General features: G+C 42.5%; 1 long non-coding RNA gene across 2 annotated transcripts; it reads right to left on the bottom strand.

The window, feature by feature from the left end:
- Positions 1-20,357: 20,357 nt before the first annotated feature.
- LOC127337669 (uncharacterized) lies at positions 20,358-21,684 on the bottom strand. Of its 2 annotated transcripts, none has more exons than XR_007874096.1 (2): positions 20,712-21,684; positions 20,358-20,618 (listed from the first exon to the last, which is right to left on the bottom strand). It is a non-coding gene; the product is annotated as an uncharacterized lncRNA (long non-coding RNA). The 2 variants fall into 2 exon arrangements; XR_007874090.1 differs by having other exon boundaries at positions 20,744-21,684.
- Positions 21,685-21,920: the final 236 nt, after the last annotated feature.

Below are 21,920 nucleotides of genomic sequence, written 5' to 3'. Positions count from 1 at the left end.
TGAGGGATGATGTCTACGCACGCTTCTATTCTTGTAGACAGTGTTGGGCCTCCAAGAGCAGAGGTTTGTAGAACAGCAGCAAGTTTCCCTTAAGTGAATCACCCAAGGTTTATCGAACTCAGGGAGGTGGAGGTCAAAGATATCCCTCTCAAGCAATCCTGCAATTAAGATACAAGAAGTCTCTTGTGTCCCCAACACACCTAATACACTTGTCAGATGTATAGGTGCACTAGTTCGGCGAAGAGATAGTGAAATACAAGTAATATGGATGATTGTAAGTAGTAATTGCAATCTGAAATAAAGATGGCAGCAAGCAAACATGTAACAGAACTTGTTGGAAACGGTGTTTCAATGCTTTGAAACAAGGCCTAGGGATCATACTTTCACTAGTGGACACTCTCAACATTGATCACATAACTGAATAAATAAATGCTACTTTCTACACTCTCTTGTTGGATAACAAACACCATTCATTGTGTAGGGCTACAAAAGCACACCTCAAGCCGGAGTAAACAAGCTCAACAATATCCGGAGTTCATATTAAAGTAACCTCTAGAGTGCATAATAGACCGTTGCAATTTAGACCGAGTACTAACATAGCATACACATTGTCAACAATAGCTATGAAAGGGGGAATAGATCGCATCAATACTATCATAGTAATAGTTAACTTCATAATCTACAAGAGATTACAATCATAACCTACGCTAAGTACTACATGATGCACACACTATCAACTTTACATCATGGAGGAGGAATAGACTACTTTAATAACTGATACGTCTCCAACGTATCCATAATTTCTGATGTTCCATGCTTGTTTTATGACAATACTTACATGTTTTGTTCGCACTTTATGATGATTTCATGCATTTTCTGGAACTAACCTATTAACAAGATGCCACAGTGCCAGTTCCTGTTTTCTGCTGTTTTTGGTTCCAGAAAGGCTGTTCGGGCAATATTCTCGGAATTCGACGAAACGAAGACCAAACATCATAATTCACCGAGACGGACCAGGACACCGAAGGAGAGTCGGAGGGGAGGCCTGGGCCCCCAGACCACAAGGCGGCGCGGCCTGGAAGGGGGGCGCGCCAGCCTATGGTGTGGGCCCCCCAGGCGCCCCCTTGCGCCGTCTCTTCGCCTATTTAACCCCTCGCGACCTAAAACCTCGATACGAATAGACGAAACTCCAGAAAGACTCCAGGGGCGCCGCCGCCACCGCGAAACTCCAATTCGGGGGACAGAAGTCTCTGTTCCGGCACCCTGCCGCGACGGGGAAGTGCCCCCGGAAGCCATCTCCATCGACGCCACCCCCTCCATCATGCTCCGTGAGTAGTTCCCCCATGGACTACGGGTTCTAGCTGTAGCTAGTTGGTATTCTCTCCCCCATGCACTTCAATACAATGATCTCATGAGCTGCCTTACATGATTGAGATTCATCTGATGTAATCGGTGTTGTGTTTGTTGGGATCTGATGGATGATACATTATGATTAGTCTATCTATAAAGTTTGTGAAGTTATTGTTGCTGCAATCTTGTTATGCTTAATGCTTGTCACTAGGGCCCGAGTGGCATGATCTTAGATTTAAGCTCTATAATTATTGCATAGATTGTATCTACAAGTTGTATGCACATGTCTATGTCCGGAACCAAAGGCCCCAAAGTGACAGAAATTGGGACAACTGGAGGGGAAGGCGTAGGTATGAGGATCACATGTTTTCACCAAGTGTTAATGCTTTTCTCTGGTGCTCTATCAAAAGGAGTACCTTAATAGCCAGTAGATTCCCTTGAGGCTCGGCTGCCACCGGCTGGTAGGACAAAAGATGTTGTGCAAGTTTCTCATTGCGAGCACGTACGACTATATATGGAAAACATGCCTACATGATTAATAATCTTGATGTTCTATCTTAATGCTATTTCAATCCTATCAATTGCCCAACTGTAATTTGTTCACCCAACACTTGTCACTTGTTATTGGAGAGTTACCACTAGTGTAGATCGCTGGGAACCCCGGTCCATCTCTCATCATCATATACTTATTCTATATGTCATTGGAAGTAGTATCAACTATTTTCTGGTGCCATTGCCTCTGTGTTACTGTTACTGCTGTTGTGTTACTGTTACTATTGCTCTCATATTACTGCTGCTTTCACATCACCCCTGTTACTAGTGCTTTTCCAGGTGCAGCTGAATTGACAACTCAGTTGTTAAGGCTTATAAGTATTCTTTACCTCCCATTGTGTCGAATCAATAAATTCGGGTTTTACTTCCCTCGAAGACTGTTGCGATCCCCTATACTTGTGGGTTATCAAGACTATTTTCTGGCGCCGTTGCCGGGGAGGCATAGCTCTACTCATAAGTTCACCTGGGGAGTACACTCTACCTCTCTCTCTGTTTTTATTTTATTTTATTTTGTTTTGCTTAGTTTACTTTTGTCTAGATTATTTGTGCTTAGTTTATTTCTGTCTAGTATTATTTTTCTTAGTTTACTTTTGCTTAGTTCCTTTTTGTTTTGTTTTATTTTTCTCATATACCCAAAAATCCATAAAAATTTGAAAAACCTAAAAATTAAAAACTGCTGTTATGGGAGAACCAACAACCTACTTGGAGCTTATAGAATATTATAATAATTATAGAGAATCAAGAACTGGTAAAGTAATGAGTGCTATGATAGAAACATTGAATACAATTGCTAAAATCTTACTTAAACGCCATAATATAAATTGTTGCTCTGAAGAGGATACTAAACATCTGAAATTTCAATGTGGCTTTAGTGAAGAAGTTTTAATTAAGAACTACAATTGGAATAACTATATTCATCTTGGGTTCGAAGAGGTAGAACAATTTGTTTTATTTATGGGAGCCTCTGAGATCGAATCCTTCATGGTTAAGAATTATGAAACTTGTGTTGTTTGTAAGGACCTTAAAGATTATGTCTCTTCTATCCTTAATTTTTTGCATAGAAAGTTATAGTGATAATCCTTATATCATTGACTATAAAGAGAGACTCATTAATGCACAAGAGTGCACTCACAATTTGCAGGAACCTGTGGAAGAAGAAATTGATGAACCTGAAAGCACATTGGATGAAAAAGAGGAGGAAATTGATGAACCTGAAAGCTCATTGGATGAAAAAGAAGAGGAGAGTGATGAACAAAAGGAGGAAGAATGGATTAGCTACCCATGCCAACCTTCTAATGAGAGTAACTCTTTATCTCTTACACTATTTGATTGTCCTCCATGCTTACCAAAGGAGGTTGAATGTTATGTTCCTGTGGATTCTCTTGAAATATTTCCTATGAGTAAAACTTGTGAGAATAATTATGCTACTATTATCTATGATAATCCATGCTATTTTAATAAATCTTATGATAATGCTTTGTTTGTGCCTGATGTCGAAATGCATGGTACTAAAGAATTTTGCTTGGCAAATGTTTATGATAAAGCTCTAGATGATGGTCCTATGTTTCTTGATAATATTAATTGTACTACTAATGAAAATGGGATTGGAGAGTTCTTGAATTTATCTATGAGTCACATATCTCTTGAGATTGATCAATCATCATGTTATATTATTGATAGAAGTGGGTTTGAAAGTTTTAATCCCACTATTTTTGAGCTTGATAAAAATTATGTGTTTATGGATCATGAAAAGCATGCTTTATGTGATAGTTATATTGTTGAGTTTGTTCATGAAGCTACTGAAAATTATTATGAGAGAGGAAAATATGCTTGTAGAAATTTGCATGGTACTAAAACACCTCTCTATACGCTGAAAATTTTGAAGTTACTCTTGTTTTATCTTCTTATGCTTGTCACTTTGTTCTTCATGAATTTATTTGTGTACAAGATTCCTATGCATAGGAAGTGGGTTAGAATTAAATGTGTTTTGAATTTGCTTTTTGATGCTCTCTTTTGCTTCAACTCTTATTTCTTGCGAGTGCATCATTAAAATTACTGAGCCCATCTTAATGGCTATAAAGAAAGCACTTCTTGGGAGATAACCCATGTCTTTATTTTGCTACTATTTTGTTGTGTCTTGGAAGTTTTTACTACTGTAGCAACCTCTCCTTATCTTTATTTTATTGCATTGTTGTTCCAAGTAAAGTCTCTAATCGAAGGTTGATACTAGATTTGGATTTAAACAGATTTCTATCTGTCACGAATTTGGGCAGGGTTCTCTGTAGGTAACTCAGAAAAATCTGCCAATTTACGTGCGTGTTCCTCAGATATGTACGCAACTTTCATTAGTTTTGAGTTTTCTGATTTGAGCAACGGAAGTACCTCTTAAAAATTCGTCTTTACTGGCTGTTCTGTTTTGGCAGATTCTGTCTCTGTTTTTTGCATTGTCTCTTGTGGACTTTAAGCAAGGCTTTCTAGACGTGGAGAGCTGTAGCTAATGTTTTATTGAGTTCTTGCAATGTGTCACTACAGGACCAAGGTGGATTAAAGTTTTTTGAGTACTAACCCCTCTAATGAAGTTGATGAGAAGTTTGGTGTGAAGGAAGTTTTCAAGGGTCAAGAGAGGAGGATGATATATGATCAAGAAGAGTGAAAAGTCGAAGCTTGGGGATGCCCCCGTGGTTCAGCCCTGCATATTTCAAGAAGACTCAAGCGTCTAAACTTGGGGTTTCCCAAGGCATCCCCTTCTTCATCAACAATTTATCAGGTTTCTTCTATTGAAACTATATTTTTATTCGGTCACATCTTATGTGCTTTACTTGGAGCGTCTGTATGTTTTTATTTTTGTTTTTGTTTGAATAAGATGGATCCTAGCAATCCTTGTTTGGGAGAGAGACACGCTCCGCTTTTTCATATGAACACTTGTGTTCTTCGTTTTACTTCTAATGTTCAATGGTAAAAGTTGGAAGCTATTGCACTTGTTGTTATTTGGTTGGAAACAGAAAATGCCTCATATTGTATTGGATAATTTGATACTTGGCAATTGTTTTGAGCTCTCAAGTAGATCATGATTAAGTTCTTGCATCATGTAGTTTAAACCTATTAGTGGAGAACTACTGTAGAGCTTGTTAAAATTGGTTTGCATGATTGGTCTCTCTTAAGGTCTAGATATTTTCTGGTAAAAGTGTTTGAGCAACAGGGAAGACAGTGTAGAGTCTTATAATGCTTGCAATATGTTCTTATGTAAGTTTTGCTGTACCGGTTCATACTTGTGTTTGCTTCAAATAACCTTGCTAGCCAAAGCCTTGTACTGAGAGGGAATGCTTCTCGTGCATCCAAATCCTTGAGCCAAAAACTATGCCATTCGTGTCCACCATACCTACCTACTATGTGGTATTTCCTGCCATTCCAAGTAAATACTTCATGTGCTACCTTTAAACAATTCAAAATGCTTCTCAATTTGTGTCAATGTTTTATAGCTCATGAGGAAGTATGTGGTGTTTTATCTTTCAATCTTGTTGGGCAGCTTTCACCAATGGACTAGTGGCTTCATCCGCTTATCCAATAATTTTGCAAAAAGAGCTGGCAACGGGGTTCCCAGCCCCAATTAATCAACTTTCATTAATAATTCTCTTCACATGTTTTGCTCTGATTTGTCAGTAAGCAACTTAATTTTGCAAATAGACACTCCTCCATGGTATGTGAAATGTTGGAAGGCACCCGAGGATTCGGTTAGCCATGGCTTGAGAAAGCAAAGGTGGGGAGGAGTGTCATCTAAATAAAACTAAAATAAAAATGCACCCCTTCATGGTATGAGATTGTTGGCAGGCACCCGAGGATTTGGTTAGCCATGGTTTGTGAAAGCAAGGTTGGAAGGAGTGTCACCCAAAAATAAAAATAAATTAAACTAAAGTACATGTGAGAGATAATGTTCATGGGAGCCGCTCTTCGAAAGTCTGTTTGGCAAGGGGGTTAGAGTGCCCACTACCATTCGTTGACAACAACAAACACCTCTCAAAAATTTACTTTTATGCTCTCTATATGATTTCAAAACTGGAAAAGCTCTAGCACATGATTTAATCCCTGCTTCCCTCTGCGAAGGGCCTTTCTTTTACTTTATGTTGAGTCAGTTTACCTACTTCCTTCCATCTTAGAAGCAAACACTTGTGTCAACTGTGCATTGATTCTTACATACTTGCTTATTTGCATTCATCATATTACTTTATGTTGACAATTATCCATGAGATATGCATGTTGAAAGTTGAAAGCAACTGCTGAAACTTATATCTTCCTTTGTGTTGCTTCGATGCCTTTACTTTGAATTTATTGCTTTATGAGTTAACTCCTATGCTATAAATACTCAAGATAAATACTATAAAGATCTATAATTTTGTTGTTGTTTTCCATTAAGCCTAACTAGTGAAAATAAAAACAAGAAACAAAAAGATGCAATTGCAGGATCTAAAGGAAATAGCTTCGAGCACTCACACACCGGCAACAGTGCTAGGAAATAGCTTAGTAGTCGGAGGATGTGAATACCTTTTACCTTACCTCCCCGGCAACGGCGCCAGAAAATAGCTTAATGTCTACGCACGCTTCTATTCCTCAGAGATGTTGTTGGGCCTCCAAGAGCAGAGGTTTGTAGAACAGCAGCAAGTTTCCCTTAAGTGAATCACCCAAGGTTTATCGAACTCAGGGAGGTAGAGGTCAAAGATATCCCTCTCAAGCAATCTTGCAATTAAGATACAAGAAGTCTCTTGTGTCCCCAACACACCTAATACACTTGTCAGATGTATAGGTGCACTAGTTCGGCGAAGAGATAGTGAAATACAAGTAATATGGATGATTGTAAGTAGTAATTGCAATCTGAAATAAAGATGGCAGCAAGCAAACATGTAACAGAACTTGTTGGAAACGGTGTTTCAATGCTTAGAAACAAGGCCCAGGGATCATACTTTCACTAGTGGACACTATCAACATTGATCAAATAACTGAATAAATAAATGCTACTTTCTACACTCTCTTGTTGGATAACAAACACCATTCATTGTGTAGGGCTACAAAAGCACACCTCAAGCCGGAGTAAACAAGCTCCACAACATCCGGAGTTCATATTAAAGTAACCTCTAGAGTGCATAATAGACCGTTGCAATTTAGACCGAGTACTAACATAGCATACACACTGTCAACAATAGCTATGAAAGGGGGAATAGATCGCATCAATACTATCATAGTAATAGTTAACTTCATAATCTACAAGAGATTACAATCATAACCTACGCCAAGTACTACATGATGCACACACTGTCAACTTTACATCATGGAGGAGGAATAGACTACTTTAATAACATCACTAGAGTAGCACATAGATTAATAGTGATACAAAGCTCATGATCACATAAGGATCACACCATGGGAGAGAGAGATGAACCACATAGCTACCGGTAGAGCCCTCAGCCTCGGGGGAGAACTACTCCCTCCTCATCATGGGAGACAACAACGGCGATGAAGATGGTGGTGGTGTCGATGGAGATGACTCCGGGGGCAATTCCCCGTCCCGGCGGCGTGCCGGAACAGAGACTTCTGTCCCCCGAAATGGAGTTTCGCGATGGCGGCGGCGCCCCTGGAGTCTTTCTGGAGTTTCGTCAATTGGTATCGTGTTTTTAGGTCGCAAGGGATTTTATAGGCGAAGAGGCGGCGCAAGGGGGTGCCTGGGGGGCCCACACCTTAGGGCGGCGCGCCCCCCCTATAGGCCGCGCGAGCCTATGGTGTGGAGGCCCTGGGCCTCCTCTCCGGCTCCCCTTCGGTGTTCTGGTCCGTCTCGGTGAAATAAGATGTTTGGCTTTTGTTTCGTCGAATTCCGAGAATATTGCCCGAACAGCCTTTCTGGAACCAAAAACAACAGAAAATAGGAACTGGCACTGTGGCATCTTGTTAATAGGTTAGTTCCGGAAAATGCATAAAATCATTATAAAGTGTGAGCAAAACATTTAGGTATTGTCATAAACCGACCATGGAACATCAGAAATTATAGATACGTTGGAGACGTATCAAGCATCCCCAAGCTTAGTTCCTACTCGCCCTCCAGTAGGTAAACGATAACAAGGATAATTTCTGAAGTGACATGCTATCATAATCTTGATCAATACAATTGTAAAGCATATGAGATGAATGAAGTGATTCGAAGCAATGGTAAAGATAATGACTAAACAACTGAATCATATAGCAAAGACTTTTCATGAATAGTACTTTCAAGACAAGCATCAATAAGACTTGCATAGGAGTTAACTCATAAAGCAATAAATTCTTAGTAGAAATTTTTGAAGCAACACAAAGGAAGATATAAGTTTCAGCAGTTGCTTTCAACTTCAACATGTATATCTCATGGATAATTATCAACACAAAGTAATATGATGAATGCAAATAAGCAAATATGTAGGAATCAATGCACACAGTTGACACAAGTGTTTGCTTCTAAGATAGAAAGAAGTAGGTAAACTGACTCAACATAAAGTAAAAGAAAGGCCATTCGCAGAGGGAAGCAGGGATTACTATTTTTGTGCTAGAGCTTTTTATTTTGAAAACATAGAAACAATTTTGTCAACGGTAGTAATAATTCATATGTGTTATGCATAAGACATCCTATAAGTTGCAAGCCTCATGCATAGAATACCAATAGTGCTCGCACCTTGTCCTAATTAGCTTGGATTTACATGGATTATCATTGCATAACATATGTTTCAACCAAGTGTCACAAAGGGGTACCTCTATGCCGCCTGTACAAAGGTCCAAGGAGATAGATCGCATTTGATTTCTCGTTTTTGATAGATCTCAACTTAGGACATCCATACCGGGACAACATAGAAAACAGATAATGGACTCCTCTTTAATGCATAAGCATTCATCAACAGATAATATTCTCATAAGAGATTGAGGATTGATGTACAAACTGAAACTTCCACCATGATTCATGGCTTTAGTTAGCGGCCCAAAGTTCTTCTCTAACAATATGCATACTCAAACCATTTGATCATGATAAATCACCCTTACTTCAGACAAGACGAACATGCATAGCAACTCACATGATATTCAACAAAGGTGTAATAGTTGATGGCGTCCCCAGAAACATGGTTACCGCTCAACAAGCAACTTATAAGAAATAAGATACATAAGCTACATATTCTTTACCACAATAGTTTTTAAGGCTATTTTCCCATGAGCTATGTATTGCAAAGACAAGGAATGAAATTTTAAAGGTAGCACTCAAGCAATTTACTTTGGAATGGCAGAAAAATACCACATAGTAGGTGATACGTCTCAAACGTATCTATAATTTCTTATGTTCCATGCTACTTTATTGATGATACTCACATGTTTTATACATACTTTATGTCATATTTATGCATTTTCTGGCACTAACCTATTGACAAGATGCCAAAGAGCCAGTTGCTGTTTTCTGCTGTTTTTTGGTTTCAGAAATCCTACAAAGGAAATATTCTCGGAATTGGACGAAATCAACGCCCAGGGTCTTATTTTTCCACGAAGCTTCCAGAAGACCGAAAGTGATACGAAGTGGGGCGACGAGGCGACACCACACCAGGGCCGCGCGGCCAGGGCTGGGGCCGCGCCGCCCTGTTGTGTGGGTCCCTCGTGACGCCCCCTAACCTACCCTTCCGCCTATAAGAAGCCTTCATCGAGAAAACCCCAGTACCGAGAGCCACGATACGGAAAACCTTCCAGAGACGCCGCCGCCGCCAATCCCATCTCGGGGGATTCAGGAGATCGCCTTCGGCACCCTGCCGGAGAGGGGAATCATCTCCCGGAGGACTCTTCATTGCCATGATCGCCTCCGGAGTGATGTGTGAGTAGTTCACCCCTGGACTATGGGTCCATAGCAGTAGCTAGATGGTTGTCTTCTCCTCATGTGCTATCATTGTTCGATCTTGTGAGCTGCCTATCATGATCAAGATCATATATTTGAAATGCTACATGTTGCGTTTGTTGGGATCCGATGAATATGGAATACTATGTTATGTTGATTATCAATCTATCATATATGTGTTGTTTATGATCTTGCATACTCTCCGTTGCTAGTAGAGGCTCTGGCCAAGTTGATACTTGTAACTCCAAGAGGTAGTATTTATGCTTGATAGTGGGTTCATGCCTCTATTTAATCTGGGGGAGTGACAGCAACCCCTAAGGTTGTGGATGTGCTGTTGCCAGTAGGGATAAAACATCAATGCTATGTCTAAGGATATTTGTGTTGATTACATTACGCACCATACTTAATGCAATTGTCTGTTGTTTGCAACTTAATACTGGAAGGGGTGCGGATGCTAACCCGAAGGTGAACTTTTTAGGCATAGATGCATGCTGGATAGGGGTCTATGTACTTTGTCGTAATGCCCAATTGAATTTCACACTACTCATCATAATATGTATGTGTATTGTCATGCCATTTTATTTGTCAATTGCCCAACTGTAATTTGTTCACCCAACATGCTATTTCTTATCGGAGAGACACCACTAGCGAACTGTGGACCCCGGTCCATTCTTTTACATCGAATACAATCTACTGCAATACTTGTTCTTACTGTTCTTTGCAAACATCATCTTCCACACTATACATCTAATCCGTTGTTATAGCAAGCCGGTGAGATTGACAACCTCACTATTAAGTTGGGGCAAAGTATTTTGGTTGTGTTGTGCAGGTTCCACGTTGGCGCCAGAATCCCTGGTGTTGCGCCGCACTACACTCCGCCACCAACAACCTTCAACGTGCTTCTTGACTCCTACTGGTTCGATAACCTTGGTTTCTTACTGAGGGAAAACTCGCTGCTGTACGCATCACACCTTCCTCTTGGGGTTCCCAACGGACGAGTGCTTTACCGTCACAAGCAGTAGGTAGGTATGGTGGACACAAATGGCATAGGTCTTGGCTCAAGGTTTTGGATGCACGAGAAGAATGCCCTCTCAGTACAAGGCTTTGCCTAGCAAGGTTTCTTGAAGCAAACACAAGTATGAACCGGTACAGCAAAACTTACATAAGAACATATTGCAAGCATTATAAGACTCTACACTGTCTTCCTTTTTGTTCAAACACTTTACCAGAAAATATCTAGACTTTAGAGAGACCAATCATGCAAACCAAATTTCAACAAGCTCTATGGTAGTTCTTCATTAATAGGTGCAAAGTACATGATGCAAGAGCTTAAACATGATCTATATGAGCACAACAATTTCCAAGTATCAAATTATTCAAGACATTACACCAATTACCACATGCAGCATTTTCTGTTTCCAACCATATAACAATGAACGAAGCAGTTTCAACCTTCGCCATGAACATTAAAAGTAAAGCTAAGAACACCAGTGTTCATATGAACGAGCGGAGCGTGTCTCTCTCCCACACAAGCATGAATTTATTCAGAGAATGAAAATAACAAAAACGAAAATAAAAGCACACAGACGCTCCAAGTAAAGTACAAAAGATGTGACGGAATAAAAATATAGTTCACTAGAGGTGACCTGATAAGTTGTCGACGAAGAAGGGAATGCCTTGGGCATCCCCAAACTTAGATGCTTGAGTCTTCTTGAAATATGCAGGGATGAACCACGGGGGCATCCCCAAGCTTAGAATTTCACTCTTCTTGATCATATTGTATCATCCTCCTCTCTTGATCCTTGAAAATTTCCTCCACACGAAACTCAAAACAAACTCATTAGAGGGTTAGTGCATAATCAAAAATTCACATATTCAGAGGTGACATAATCATTCTTAACACTTCTGGACATTGCACAAAGCTACTGAAAGTTAATGGAACAAAGAAATCCATCCAACATAGCAAAACATGCAATGTGAAATAAAAGGCAGAATCTGTCAAAACAGAACAGTCCGTAAAGACGAATTTTTTAGAGACCCTTAACTTGCTCAGATGAAAATGCTCAAATTGAATGAAAGTTGTGTACATATCTGAGGATCACTCAAGTAAATTTGCATATTTTTCTGAGTTACCTACAGAGAGGGCTACTCAAATTCGTCACAGCAAGAAATCTGTTTCTGCGCAGTAATCCAAATCTAGTATCAACCTTACTATCAAAGACTTTACTTGGCACAACAATGCAATAAAATAAAGATAAGGAGAGGTTGCTACAGTAGTAACAACTTCCAAGACATAACAAAACAGTAGCAAAATAAAAACATGGGTTATCTCCCAAGAAGTGCTTTCTTTATAGCCATTAAGATGGGCTCAGTAATTTTAATGATGCACTCGCAAGAAATAAGAGTTGAAGCAAAAAAGAGCATCAAAAGTAAATAATATACACTTTTAAGTCTAACCCACTTCCTATGAAAAGGAATCTTGTACACAAATAAATTCATGAGGAGCAAAGTGACAAGCATAGGGAGATAAAACATGAGTAACTTCAAAAATTTCAGCATGTAGAGAGGTGTTTTAGTAACATGAAAATTTCTACAACCATATTTTCCTCTCTCATAATAATTTCCAATAGCAGCATGAACAAACTCAACAATATGATTATCACATAAAGCATTCTTATTCACATGCATAAAAGTGTCATTACTCTCCACATAAGCATAATCAATTTTATTAGTAATAGTGGGAGTAAAACTATCACAACCATCATTGTAATCATCATAAATTGCAGGCATGGTATAATCATAATAAACTTTATCCTCCATAGTAGGTGGCACCAAAATACCACTATCATTATAATCATCATAAATGGGAGGTAAAGTATCATCAAAGAAAATTTTCTCCTTAAAACTTGGGGGACTAAAAATATCATGCTCATCAAAACCGGCTTCCCCAAGCTTATAATTTTCCATAGCATTAGCAACAATGGTGTTCAAAGCATTCATACTAATAACATTGCCATTAGCATGCATATAAAGTTCCATAGGTTTTTTAATTTTCTATTCAAACACCTCATGTCCTAACTCAAGATAAATGCTATAAAGATCTCTAATTTTTTTGTTGTTTTCCATTAAGCCTAACTAGTGAAAATAAAAACAAGAAACAAAAGATGCAATTGCAGGATCTAAAGGTAATAGCTTCGAGCACTCACACACCGGCAACAGTGCTAGGAAATAGCTTAGTAGTCGGAGGATGTGAATACCTTTTACCTTACGTCCCCAGCAACGGCGCCAGAAAATAGCTTGATGTCTACGCACGCTTCTATTCCTGTAGACAGTGTTGGGCCTCCAAGAGCAGAGGTTTGTAGAACAGCAGCAAGTTTCCCTTAAGTGAATCACCCAAGGTTTATCGAACTCAGGGAGGTAGAGGTCAAAGATATCCCACTCAAGCAATCCTGCAATAAAGATACAAGAAGTCTCTTGTGTCCCCAGCACACCTAATACACTTGTCAGATGTATAGGTGCACTAGTTCGGCGAAGAGATAGTGAAATACAAGTAATATGGATGATTGTAAGTAGTAATTGCAATCTGAAATAAAGATGGCAGCAAGCAAACATGTAACAGAACTTGTTGGAAATGGTGTTTCAATGCTTAGAAACAAAGCCTAGGGATCATACTTTCACTAGTGTACACTCTCAACATTGATCACATAACTGAATAAATAAATGCTACTTTCTACACTCTCTTGTTGGATAGCAAACACCATTCATTGTGTAGGGCTACAAAAGCACGCCTCAAGCCGGAGTAAACAAGCTCCACAACATCTGGAGTTCATATTAAAGTAACCTCTAGAGTGCATAATAGACCGTTGCAATTTAGACCGAGTACTAACATATCATACACACTGTCAACAATAGCTATGAAAGGGGGAATGGATCGCATCAATACTATCATAGTAATAGTTAACTTCATAATCTACAAGAGATTACAATCATAACCTACGCCAAGTACTACATGATGCACACACTGTCAACTTTACATCATGGAGGAGGAATAGACTACTTTAATAACATCACTAGCGTAGCACATAGATTAATAGTGATACAAAGCTCATGATCACATAAAGATCACACCATGGGAGAGAGAGATGAACCACATAGCTACCGGTAGAGCCCTCAGCCTCGGGGGAGAACTACTCCCTCCTCATCATGGGAGACAGCAACGGCGATGAAGATGGTGGTGGTGTCGATGGAGATGACTCCGGGGGCAATTCCCCGTCCCGGCGGCGTGCCGTAACAGAGACTTTTGTCCCCCGAAATGGAGTTTCGCGATGGCGGCGGCGCCCCTGGAGTCTTTCTGGAGTTTCGTCAATTGGTGTCGGGTTTTTAGGTCGCGAGGTATTTTATAGGCGAAGAGGCGGCGCAAGGGGGTGCCTGGGGGGTCCACCCCATAGGGCGGCGCGCCCCCCTCTAGGCCGCGCGAGCCTATGGTGTGGAGGCCCTGGGCCTCCTCACCGGCTCCCCTTCGGTGTTCTGGTCCGCCTCGGTGAAATAAGATGTTTGTCTTTTGTTTCGTCGAATTCCGAGAATATTTCCCGAACAGACTTTCTGGAACCAAAAACAGCAGAAAACAGGAACTGGCACTGTGGTATCTTGTTAATAGGTTAGTTCCGGAAAATGCATAATATCATTATAAAGTGTGAGCAAAACATGTAGGTATTGTCATAAACCTAGCATGGAAGATCAGAAATTATAGATACGTTGGAGACGTATCAAGGGCTTGCCTTCCCTGCTGTGGTCGATGCATGGGGCGTCCAGTAGGCTGCGTGCATCAAAGCGTTTGGGCTGGGGTCGATCCTCTCGGGGTGCGCGGTTGTCGCGGCGAAAGGACTTTGGGTCGCGCTCTCGTAGTCGGCGTTGGCGACGAGTTCAGTGTGTCCGCCGTCTGCACGGCTCTTGCCGTTGCTTGACCGGCCACCAAACCGGTAATCGCCGCGGCGAGTGTCGGGGTGAGTGGGGAGGCGGTTGCGCCGCTGCCCGTACTCGTCATCCGAGTCGAATGTAGGGTCTTCGTCAGCGTAGCGTAGGGCGATGTCGAAAAGCTCGGCAATGGAGATGTTGTCTCTGCTGACGCGACGGAGCTTGGCGCTGAGCGGCTCGTACCGGCAGCACCGCCAGAAGCAGTAGATCGCCGTGTCCGTGCTGATGCCGCTGGAGGTAGTCCACATGTCTTGCCAGCGTTGCACCCATCAGCGAGTCGACTCGCGTGGGCTTTGGATGCAGCGATCCAGGTCTTCTATGGTGGTTGCGCAGGTACACGCGCTGGCGAAGTGTTGGATGAACGCGGCGCGAGCTTCTTCCCAGGAGTCAATGCTGTTTGGGGTCAGGGTGTTGAACCAATGGCGATTTACGTCATCCATCATGAGGGACAGATAACGTGCAGCGAGCAGCTCAGAGTGGCCCTGGATGCCCATCGCCATGGCGTACGAGTCGATCCAGACCGTGAGGTCGATGTGGGTGTCATACTTCTCGATATCGCGGGGCCCCTTGAACCCTACGGGGTAGGGCTCGCCTCTGATCATACGGCCAAAGCAAGCTGGGATGACTCGATTGAAAGCACTCTGGCGCGGGAGCTCGTCGGCGTAGCGGTCGTTCATGCGGTTTCGCGCCCGCCATTCTTGGTCGTTGATGATGTGGGTGCGCGCCTCGATGGGCTGCCGTTGGCGGCGACCATTACTCGCGCGGGGCGCGGCTCGACTCGGTGATTGGTCGAGTGGGCTGCGCGTGGCGCTAGTGGCGGGCAGTTGTTGACATTGGCGACCGCGCGATTCGCCGCTGCCGAAGAAGCTGCACGGCTGGCGGATGAGCGCGAGTAGAGTCGCCCTTGTGAATCGGCGGCGGCATGCTGTTGCTCTAGGGCCTTGGCGACTAGGGCTTTAGCATGCTGGACGAGGATCGCGCCGTCTCCCATTTCAGGGAGTTTGGCGAGAATGTCCTGAGCGGCCGCGATGTTGTCGGCCGAAGACGAATGTAGGGGTAGGACCTTGGCGTCGATATCCACTCGCGGAGCTTCAGGTGGCGGTTGTGGTGGTGGTGGTGGCGCTCCATGCGCCGTTCTGCCGGCGGTAGCCCGACTTGATTCGGGGATGTCGGGGTTCTGGACTGGGGCGGTCCGGACTTCTCCGTCTGGGTCGACGAAGTTGAGATGGGCGCTGGGGAAGTCATGCGCGTGAGTGCGCTCCATGCGCAGGCGATTGCGCTGTTGGCGATAATGAGACACAGCTCTCACTTCATCTTGCTCGAGGCAGAATTTCTGCCGCTCGGCGAGCTCCTTCTTCCTCTGCTCCTCAAGGACCGCCCGATGCGCCTCGATCTCGGCCGCGTTGGCAGTTGCAGGGAGGGGCGTGGAGAACGCATCGTTCGGAGGCACTTCCTCGCCTCCCGCCATGAAGACGGCGATTGGATACTGGTAGTGCGGTGCTTCGACGGAGTCCGACTCGGAGTCGCTGCCGAAGAGGGGGAGGACGGAGTCGTCCTCAAAGTCGCTCGGGTGGGAGACCGGGGAGATGGAATCCTCGAACGACGCCGCGGTGATAGAACCGGCGGCTGACGTTGTGGCGGTGGACCCGGCGACTGACGCCGTAGTGGTGGGTTCGGCGACTAGCGCCGTGGCCGCCGAGTCGGCATCGTCTTCCAGGGCCGACTCGCCCTCGACGTATACTTCACCGGTGACTGGGAGAGTGGCGGTGAGGAGCTGTCCCGGCGCGAAGGGGTCGTGCGGGGTCGGCGGTTGGCCAGGGCGAGGATCAGTGGGGTCGCTGACGTCGGCGAGCCCGACAAAGAGGTTGATCGTGCCGACCGGCACCATCCAAGCGTGCGCGAGGGGCGATGAGGCCGGCTGGTAAGTGCTTGGCTGAATGTGGAAGAAGTTGCCCGTGGCGATCATCCTGCCAGAGGCGACCGACCGGCGTATTGGCGAGTAGGGCCTCGCCGCAGCTCGAAGGCTTGATGTCCCATGCCCCACGGTGGGCGCCACTGTCGTGGATATGACCACGGCAGATATTACAGGGGGTAACATGTGGTGACCCGGCATACCACTGCATGGTGTAGTATGCAAGTCTGATATAACACCAATGAAACACTGTTCCACTAGTATTATATCGCTCAGAGTGGTACAACAGAAACATATGCAGGTCCAAGGCATGTCTATAGAATTACAACATTGACTCTATTACATAAGATCATCACAGCCTCCTACTTTACAATGAGGTAAAACTGCAAATAACTCCAGAAGAACGACTCGTAGTCTAGTCTTACCACGAACTCTATTTGTAGAGTATTTAACTAGCTATAGAGGCTATGAATAGATTCTAGCTAAATAGGAGCTAGGTTTAGGAAACTAGTTCCTTTCTATTGCTAAGCTAAGTTTTATCCTTGTTGGATGTGATGTTTGACTCTTCTGACAGGATCCTGTCCCGTGAAGTATTTGTTGACTCCTCGGCCTTCAAGTTGCACTGTAGATCCTCCTTCGATGCCTCCATATCTAAGCAGGGGATTTAAGAGTGGGATGAGTACGAGCGTACTCAACAAGTTCATTATAGGAAAGAGGTGTTTAATGCACTAGCTACAACATTAGACCAGAAAGTCTAATACCAATGCACATAGCCATTTCTTCAAAAGGTTGCTTTTATTAAGAAGAACTATGTCCGTCAGCCTTCACCGGTTTACTAGAACTTCATGGAGTTCCTTTCCGGAAACGTTCGCAGTTCCAACACCTGGAACAGGGAGTGACATGTCACGATTCATTACACTCTGCAGAGGTGTGTTGCTTTACCCATCTTTTTGAACTAGCCAAGGAAGGAAAGTAAGGAAAGCGGGAAAGGGAGATCTTAACCTTGGTGCCAACAGAGTCTAGTTCTCGTCCACACTTCCTTTGGTGTGAGGCCCGGTATAAGGTCATAGCCAATCATATTCCTCCGCTACCTTGCACACCCACCCTTTGTTGCATACCCCGACCCTTGGTCCTCGCCGGTGCTCTTATACCAATTAAGGACGTCCCCCGACCACGACAACAGTCTGGGATCGAACCAAACTCCTTCGCCGGTAGATGCAACCCATCATAGACCTCAATACCGTGGGGACTTAGGGTTCCCCAACCTCACTGCTTGCTCCTTGGGCTACAAGTGTACTACGGAAAATGTCGTGGGGACTTAGGGTTCCCCAACCTCACCGCTTGTCCCCTTGGAATACAAGTGTACTACGGTAAAGCGCATCCGTTGATGTACAAGAGGTGGAAATACGATTGACTACTCCGTCCCACTCCAGTTCTTATGGTTAACACGAGTTTTACGACACAAGAATCACTGGACGACATTTGTTGTTTAATCCTAGATGGATATAAACCCTTGCAATGGAACCTCCACCATATCAACACATACCATGGTTCCATTGTGTAACATCCCAAGTTTCCAAATTCAATAAAGACAAGAAATTCAATTTCCCAAATTTTGGAGTTAACAAAAACTTTTTCTTCACATATAGTGCTATGCATAATTGATCATGCATTCTTGTATGCCATTGCCATGATGAGTGTTTTTTTGTTGTTCTAATGTGCTTAAACCCTAAACCAAGATCATCGAACCCTAAATTGAGAGAAATAAAAGAAATGGAAAAGAATCCCATTTTCCCTCTCATACACATTTAGCCACATATGCAAATCATCAACCAAGGCCTCATTTGCTTGTTCCATTGCTTGTGAAATACTTGTATATAAAAAAACACTTTTGCATCAAAGAAACACAATTCAAATCAAAGAAAAATTCAAATTCCACATACATGTGATAATGGTCAATTTGACACTTTATAATATCTTACCCACTTTGCACCCCTGGTTTGGATTATTCTTAAACCAAACTTGGTCAACACTTTCCACCTCATCCAAGACCATGTCAGGGTGAACCATTTTGATGTTGACCACTAAGGTTGACTCTGAATAGGTTGACCAGAAAACAGATGACAAGAGGAGACATTGAAACAAAGCGAAGATGAACTCAAATTTGAAATCTTGCAAACCATCACCAAATTGACCACCACCACCACCTTTCTACTTCTTTAATTATATAAACTAGCTGGGTGGCCCGCGAATTCGCGGCGCTAGATAATCTTCGGCCGTTAGATAATTTAGGGATATGTTACATTTTTCTTTCAAAAATTTGAAATTATTATTCAATATTTACATATATTGTTTAATGTTACAATAATATTTAATTTAATTTAAAATTTTGATCATTAAATTTATTTTCTAACATTTGTGAAAATGAGAGCAAACTATTTATTTCCCCCTCTATTAATTTAGACTAATATGCTTGGTATAATGAATTTGTGGACGTTTCATTTTTCTCATAAATATTTTCGTCCTATTCATCTTTTTAGGGATTATTTCCCCATCTGGCTTCAATTTCTGAAAAAAAATCTAGCTCACCATGTTATTTTTCCAAAAAAAATCTTTCATGTTTAAACATTTTCCTCTCACTTATTTCTTCGGTATATACATGCTCTTGTTGACCTGGTAAAAATACCAATGCGACTACTGCAAGTGCAAGGTATATACCAGGCACAGTAAGCTGCTTGAGCGTGACCCGCGCATTTGCGCGCCTAGATTTCTATATTGCTTTGTTTACGAAAAATGGTATTAGGAATATTCAAAATGGAAAACGTGGGTTGCTTAAGATGTTTTGTCATCCACCACATTGCCAAAGGAACCCCATATCTAAATTACCAAAGAGTAGCGTCTAATAGTCTCGAATGATTTCTCCTTGTGTGGGCATTATTCTCCGAGTAGTGAACTACACAGGCTGGATACCGGACTTATCTTTCAAACTATTACAGTGATTTTGGCTTTTGTATTATTGATGTGCGCTACAGAAAGATGGCCCTTCTCTCAGAGCACATACTCATGTGTCGGGAAATCAAGAATCTGGCAAGCAATATAAACATAGCTCTCATTTTGCAAGCAAAACTCAAAGAGAAATTATGCCTACTGTTGTGTGTTTTCTTTGAGAGAGTAGTTTACAACAGTAGTTAACATGCCCTTTAAGGATAACTTTGGAAAAAGTAAAAGTGGTATCATTTCTTTCAGTGTGCAGTTAATTAGACTTGGTATTCGCTTTTGATAACCATAAGCCCGCTGCACGTAAAAAAAACAAAGATATAAAAGACTGTTTTCGACATGAAAAAGTTTTGATATGCCGAATAACCTTTAGAGCTATGGGAAGTTTGTTTCTGCAAGGTAATTACTGCGACAACATAACTGAACATAAATCGCTAGACATAACAGAGAACATTTTTGTGCAATTTTTTACATCTTAAACTATGTGTAAGCATGACTATATTCATTAGGATTATCTGCCTCGTATATTTCAAGCCGTGAATATATGTTATTTTTTTAATACATATTAAGCTTCCAGAAATCAATGTTTTCTTGAAAAGCAATTGATTTGGAATTTAGGATGGCCTGGGGCCTTTCACCTGTAGGCCAGCAACAATGTTCTAGAGTCTCGTCATAGCCTGTCTGCAAATGTTGTTGATGAAAAACTAATTATGGTAAATTTATGCTGCCCCAAAGAAAGGACAAATTTTGTAATCTAATATTTGCACTCACATTGTACTGAGAGATCAAACACTCCCTGCATTGATAAATTGGAAAGAAAAGAAAACCAAGAAAAAAATATTCGTGTAGATTACAGATGAGACAAACCAATTCAATTTGATTCCTGTCATTGCATGCCCTGCTTAGTAATGGAAAATCGCCAATTGCAAAAAACCATCGATGTTTTTTAACCTGCAAAAGAAACATATCAATTGAAAGGTTGCTGCTCACATGCGCGAGATCTTACGCGGTAGAATGTTGTAAAAAAGAAAAAGGAGTCCTTACGAATTTCAAGACCAACAAACTTCAGAAATCACCTTGCTTTTTCTAAGTCGGTAGGGGTTGGCAGCCCAATCAACGGACAAACATGGTTGATGAACCGAACTGGCAGGCTTGGAGCAGCTAGCAAGGAACTCCAAATTGCTAAATTAGTAGAGCTATGCACAGGGGCTTGGTTCCATGGCATAATAGCCTAGCTTGCATCTTCAGTTTGCACATGTGTACGGAGTCATGTCTAATCAATCAATCTTGGATTGATATGTATATCGTGAGACAGATGTTGCAGTGTTAATTGGATGTGAGTCAGTAGCCTAACTATTTAGTAGTCGAGTATGCACATAGCAGATCTAATTGACGTGAATCACACTTACCTGAGCGCTCCGCTTTTCCTCCGCTGCTGCAACCGGCCGGGCATATTGATCCATCGCCTCTATGCATGCCTCCATCGACCGGCCATGACAACGAAGCACGGATGTGTCCTGCATCAGGGGCTGTCTTGATTGGCAGGAAAAGCACCATCGTGATCAAGCTCATCTGAGGTTTTCCAGGGATTGCACAAAGCTTCCTTCTTCATATCTGGTCGACGGCCGCTACCACCTCCGAGGCCTTTTGCTGTTGCTGGGAGCATGAAGCGTCCATCTTCATATCCGCTCGATAGCTGCTACGGCCACCGAGGCGTGCTTCTACTACTACTGGGATGCCACACCTATCAGCCGTCGAGATATATGCGTGCTAGACGTGGTTGATTTGTACCAAACCCAGCAGCACCGCATCTTGACTCTATGAATTAAGATACATTGGCCTGCAGGTCAAACACGACGATCACCTCCATGGAGTAATAGAAGGAGATGGCTGGAAGTTACGACCGGCACTACCTGCTCATCCGTTCGCTCGTGCTCATGGTGGCTATCCGCGGCCTGCTCCGGCGGCGGCATGCTACTCGCCGGGTGGAGCCTCTCGCTCTTCGTCGTTATGTTCCTATTATTGTGCAGCTCCTCAGCCCTTGAGGATCTCTAATCTTGATAGCTGTATTTTATATGCATGTAGATGTCGATTCTGTTTCTTTCTAAGCAATCCTGGATGTGTACGTCTCCTCTTCCTTGGCGTGAGACGTGACAGAGGTGGATCTTTTCTAGTTTTTAGTTACATGGACGTGGAACTTTTTTAGTTACTCGATTAAATCTCAGCCGTTTCCTTCCCAACGTTAAACTATGT

Source organism: Lolium perenne, chromosome 1 (assembly GCF_019359855.2).
Source record: "Lolium perenne isolate Kyuss_39 chromosome 1, Kyuss_2.0, whole genome shotgun sequence".
Classification (NCBI taxonomy): Eukaryota; Viridiplantae; Streptophyta; class Magnoliopsida; order Poales; family Poaceae; genus Lolium; species Lolium perenne.
The sequence above is the reverse complement of the archived record's forward strand: the minus strand, read 5'-3'. Positions and strand labels throughout refer to the sequence as shown.